We start from the raw sequence: 5,781 nt of genomic DNA on the forward strand, positions 1-5,781 counted from the left end.
CAGTTAGGACTATATATCAAATACTTGTAGTGATTTGGAACTGTACTCATTTGTTTTTATTGGGGTAATGTATAGAGGGGTTACAGTTACATTCGTCAAGTTGTGGGTTCATTACTTCTCACACATTGATACCCCTTCTCATGTGTTCATCCCCATATTCCCTCCCCTACTCCCTCACAATCACTTGGTGTCCCCCCTTCCCTATTTCAAATATATATAATGTACCAGGTAACAAAGTCAGATAGGGTGACCACATGAGATTAACCATAAGGGGAAAAAAAGAGGAAAGAATATAGTACATTAAGAACAACAATCACAAAGATAAACCTCTCATTTCCATATTCTAGAGTTCATTTTGTTTAGACTCATCCTGTATGACCTTATGTGCATAGGTTTTGAGCTATTGTGATCCTCTGTTAGGAGAGTCCTAGATGTGTACTAATTATTACAGATGAAGGAAACCATGGAGCCTATGTTCCTTTGGGTCTGGCTTACTTCACTTAATATGATTTTTTTTCTAAGTCTTTCCATTTCCTTACAAATGGGACGATGTCATTCTTTCTGATGGCAGCATAGAAATCCATTGTGGATAAGTCCTGGTACATTTTTTATTGGGGTCTTGACTTTGTCTTTCTAAAGAATTAAACTATTTTATTTTAGCTCTCCATAGTCTTGTACTTGAGCTAATTTATTTGTAACCACGTATATCATTCAGATTTTATATTCACTATACATAAGCATGAATGAAACTCAGTATAAGCAACTTTTCAAAATTTATTCTACCACTGTTAACAGAAGAGATAGTTCATTCGGTAACTTTAATCACTGCATTTCAATATTCTTCAGCTTTGTGTAGTTTTTCCACACAGGTTGGTGTATCTCCTGGGTGGGGTGAGCAGGTCATCCCTGTCCATTGCTCACACGTTCTCCAGGGACCAAATGGCCTTTCAGGCCTACTTCAGTCCTAAAATTGAAAACAACAGTGTTTGTAACACTGATCTGTTTTCTCTTACTCCCTGTGTTTAAATTGAGAGGACTCTGGCTGATTTAGTGCTTCGCTAAAGTAAGAAGAAATCACTCTGAGCAATCCAACAGAACCCAGTCTCCTGGGCCGCAGGCATGGCTGGGCAAATCACTGCCCCATCGTAGACTCCAGTGCCTGGCAGCCACTGACAGCCACGTGGCAGTTGCTTACCCACTGGGTGTCAGCTGGAAGGCTATGCCATTATCAGGTCAGGACCTTGGCAGTAGAGCCTCTTTGTGTGCTGGAACCCAGGGAGATGCCTTGCTGTCCCCTATAGATGAATGCACCGCAAGTTCAACAACAAGGTAGGCTGTACATGAGACGATTGTAAAACTGAGGAAATGCGTTTAGTCCAGGTGACAGGGCCTGAAGGGTCCTGCATATCCGCCCACACTGCTGTACCAGCATCCACAAAGACCTTAGATCTCGACTTTAGAGAAACTAACTCAAAAATACATTTCTGAAAATACTCAAGAGCATGCTTACTCCTGTGTAGTGTGTGAGCAGAAACCCGGAAGATCTTTGTGCCTCCTTTTGCCAGGTCTGACTCCCACCACCATCCCCGCGCCCCCACCCCCACCCTAGCAACTGAGCGTCAACTGGCTCATAAATGGCAAAGTCCTATTTGTTCCCATACGCTTGTCAAACACCTTTCTTGCCCCTTTCAGGAAAGGCTGTGCAAGGAGATGTGGAGACAAGGTCAGTTAATAATCCACAGAGCAGTACAACTGTGGCGGAAGTCCACAGCGTCACTCAAGGGGGCACTGAAGCTCCCCCAGCAGTGCAGTTCAAGGGGGTTATACTGTTCATCCCTTGCCCAGGCATCCTGGATGGTTTAAATGCCTCTGTGATTCGATTGAAGAGGAATGTACCAAGGAATGATCGTCATTGAGCGGGAGGAAATCAGCTTTGGGAAGGAGTTCTAGGGGGCTGGAACGTTGCATCTGGGGAACAGCATCAGCAGTGTGGAGAAACCAGCATTTCTGGTCTGTGTGTGAACGTTTTTTGGCAAGCTGTGGAGGAGGGGCATTCTGGAGAGCAAAGCTGGCGCCATTTTTAGCTCAGTGACTGGAGAGTGAGTAGACATTTTTCAGACTGGTCGTCCTACCAAGGGGGTAGTTTTGAACCCTCACTTCTTTTCAGTGATACTGTTCTCTTATTTTCGATATGTTTATGTTAGGACATAAATAGGCAGTCAGGACTAGCTAGGAAGGCTAAGGATGGACAAGGAAGTGAAGTGCCTAACAATGTCTTAAGAACAGCTGCTGTAGCCCTAACACCTTGCAATAGTTTCTGGCATGCAGAGGTGGCCAATAAATACTTATTGGGTGAATAAAAGAGGAGCCATTTGTAGAGGATGTACAGTTGAGCTTCCTGGGGCTAGGGGAAAGACTAGGACTTAGACCTCAGACCCATAAGAAAGGGAGGAAGAGCAAGGCAGGCAAGAATGAAGCAGGGTCTGCAGCAGGCTACTGTAGAGCCAGTAGAAAGCTTCAGGAAGGGAACTCCGTCCCGTCCCTAGCTCTAGGTGATAAAGTCAAGGTGCCATGTGACTCCCGATCTGTCATCCCCAAAGAATAGAAGGAGAGAGGAGGGACACAACCCACGGGTTCAACACACAATGCATTGTGGGAGATTTCGTCCCTCTTTGCTTTGACCCTGTAGACCCAGAAGCAGGCTTTGTCGCCTGCAGTGCAGGCAGGATCCCTTCTTGGAAGTTTATGTTTCCGTGGACAGCAAAGATGATGTGGGTCAATGGCTGCATATTTCAGAGGGTGACCTGTGCTGTTGAGATAACAAGGCCTGTGGTAAGACTTGCTGATTTCTTAACACTGAGTGCTCAAGAGACACCGCTAAAGGCAACGGGCAAGACCTGAGCTAGAAGAATTTATGGAAAGGCTGGCAAGTGCACAGATGCTGAGGTGAAACCTCCTCACAAGCAGCAGGTTTAGAATGGCAAGGAAGACTTGGGGCACACTTGAAGTGACAAGTGGAGGGATGAAATCCTGGTCACCAACCCTGGGGACCAGGAGGACCTAGTTAACCCTGGCCCAAGAACCAGGTAAAGAAATAGGTTAAGAGGCAATTGGCGTGGAATGGGAAAGGTCAAGGCAGAGCTGATTATGTGGCATGAGCTGAGCTTCGACAAACCCCGAGTCACACCAGGGGGGTGTCAGGAGCTCCCCGCATGGCCCTAGTAAAGCAAAGTCTACTTCTGTCATGCCTTCCAACCTCCTTCAGTGATCCAGACACACAAAACTGAGCCCAGCTTTTGTCCATCTGTGTCTCCAGGAATGGACGCTGCTTGGGAGAGTCTGGTGTTATTTCTCACAGGGGATCAGTTCTCTGAGTTTGACTGGTCCTCACTCCAGGGACCACGGTGGAAAGGGATGATCTGTGAGGCCCATGCTGAGCAGAATCCTAGCTGAGCTCTCCAGGGATCGAGGCTAGGCAGACATTGCACAAGCTGCACGAGCTGAGTCACAGGAAATTCTTTTCACAATCAGTCACCTAGGTAGGAAGTTCCAGGGCCAAGATTCAACCTTCACCCATGTGACCACAGGACCAGTCCTTAGCTACAGCATACTCTATGGAAACCAGGACATCTCTGCACACGAGCTGATTTTTTTTTTCCGACATCATTTTCTGACTAAAGCATACACACAGAACAGATTTTCCATTCCTTCTGCCTTCCTTTCAGTTCACATTTTCCAGACTCTCATATGATTCTAATTCTCCATAGATTGGCTTTGCTGCAAGTTATTTTTAGAAATGGATTATGGATGGATTGTTCTGGTTATCCTGTTTACATTGTAGAAGCATCATTTTCTTCCCTAAAGGAACCATGAAGCGTGAAAGAGAACAACATAGATTAGTGAGATGTCCAGAAAAAGAGTTTCTCCATGACCCCTGGTCCAGCAATATAGGATGTTCAAATAGAGCTGGTGAGGTCATATGATCAAAGCTCAGAATTAAAGCAGAACTTGCCAGTGTCTCTTCTTCACCTTGGAGAAGTACCTCACCACATCTTATCCTGATGCTTGTTGTAGTAGAGGTCTTGGCACTGGCACCTGCCACTCCTCAAAAAACACCTCATAGTTGGTTGTGGAGGTGGTGATCAGTTGTCAATTGCCCAGAATGTCTTTCTGACTGATTTGTGCTTGCTAAGGAAGGTTTGTCTGGAGTGTTGCAAACTCCTGTCTTGTCAAGGGAGGAAAAAGTAGTTTACTTACAGGAAATCCCATTTTACTTCATCCATTCCTTTATTCCAAAGGATCCTTTTTCAGGTACCGCAGTGCATTTAGGACCAACAGCTGTTCTCTGACTGAGCTGGGCACAGATATACACTCCAATAGTCCCAAGAGTCTAAAGCAAGCCTGTCTCAAAGAATAAAGGAAAACCATCATAACAAATACCATCCAACATGCTATTTATGGGAAAGATGGAGCTCTATTATTTATGTCTCTGTTATCTTGACAGATCAATGAAAAATGGTGGTGAGTAAATATACAAACCAGATCTCTTTTCTCCAGGGCTTCCCTGGACAGAGAGAAAAGATTCAGACCCATGGCTAAATATTTGCATTTTTGAAGGGTGTGGAGATTTTATTTTCATCAGTGATGTCACCTGATCAATGCAATGAGCTTCTTTATCCCTCCATCATTTTTCAATGGACAAGATCTGCAAAGATGAGATGATATGCCCCAAGTCTCACCTTATACATTAATAACAAAAACAAGATGGACCCCAATGCAAGTCTCTAACCCACAACCTCTGGGCTGATCCCACCACAACCCTTGAGGAGAGCACCCTGCCGCCACTGTAAATTAAGTTCTTCGTGATTTCCTAATTAAAATGGCAGTAATTAGCTGTGTCATTATAAATGACTGATAGCAAGATAGTCTTTCCCTCCACACCGCAAAGCTCCTTTGTACTTCCTAATTAGGCCAGGAAATCATCCCCCTGGCAAGCTGACCTCATAGGAAAGCTGAGGCTGTATCTGTAGCATCCCAGCTGGGAATTGAAATCTTCTAGGCATGGGTGAACTCAGAGCCTTCCAACTCCTGAGTTTCACCTTAGGGCAGGCCATTTCCCTTTCTGTTGTTTTCATCAAGTGGCTCTTACTATCTGTACATATTAGTTGTTTCCATACATGTATGTCATGTGCTTTGATCACATCTACTCCCTCTATTACTCTTTCTTTTTTTTTTTTTTTTTGCCAGTCCTGGGCTTGAGCTCAGGGCCTGAGCACTGTCCTTGGACTTTCTCAAGGCCAGAGCTCTCCCACTTGAGCCTCAGCACCACTTCCGGCTTTTTTCTATGTATGTGGTACCGAGGAATCGAACCCGGGTCTTCATGCATGCTAGGCAAGCACTTTAACCACTAGGCCAAACTCCCGGCCCTCTATTACTCTTTCTTATCCCTCCTCCCCACCTTCTTCCCCTTTTACCTCCATAGTAGTCTCTTTTTTTCTTTTATGATACTAGTTGTCTTTGGTTTGGTTTGGTTGGTTGGCCCCAGGCATCCACAAAGGAGAGGAAGACATAGGGTACCTGATTTGTTGGCCTGACTCATTGCACTTATCATCATAATCTCCAGTTCTACCCATTTTGAGCAAATAAAATTTTATTTTTATTTATTTATTTTTATTTTTTGGCCAGTCCTGGGGCTTGAATTCAGGGCCTGAGCACTGTCCTTGGGCTTTCCTCAAGGCTAACTCTACCATTTGAGCCACAGCACCACTTCCAGCTTTTTCT

Source organism: Megascapheus bottae, chromosome 13 (assembly GCF_031878675.1).
Source record: "Megascapheus bottae isolate mThoBot1 chromosome 13, mThoBot2.hap1, whole genome shotgun sequence".
In the NCBI taxonomy this organism is placed as follows: domain Eukaryota; kingdom Metazoa; phylum Chordata; class Mammalia; order Rodentia; family Geomyidae; genus Megascapheus; species Megascapheus bottae.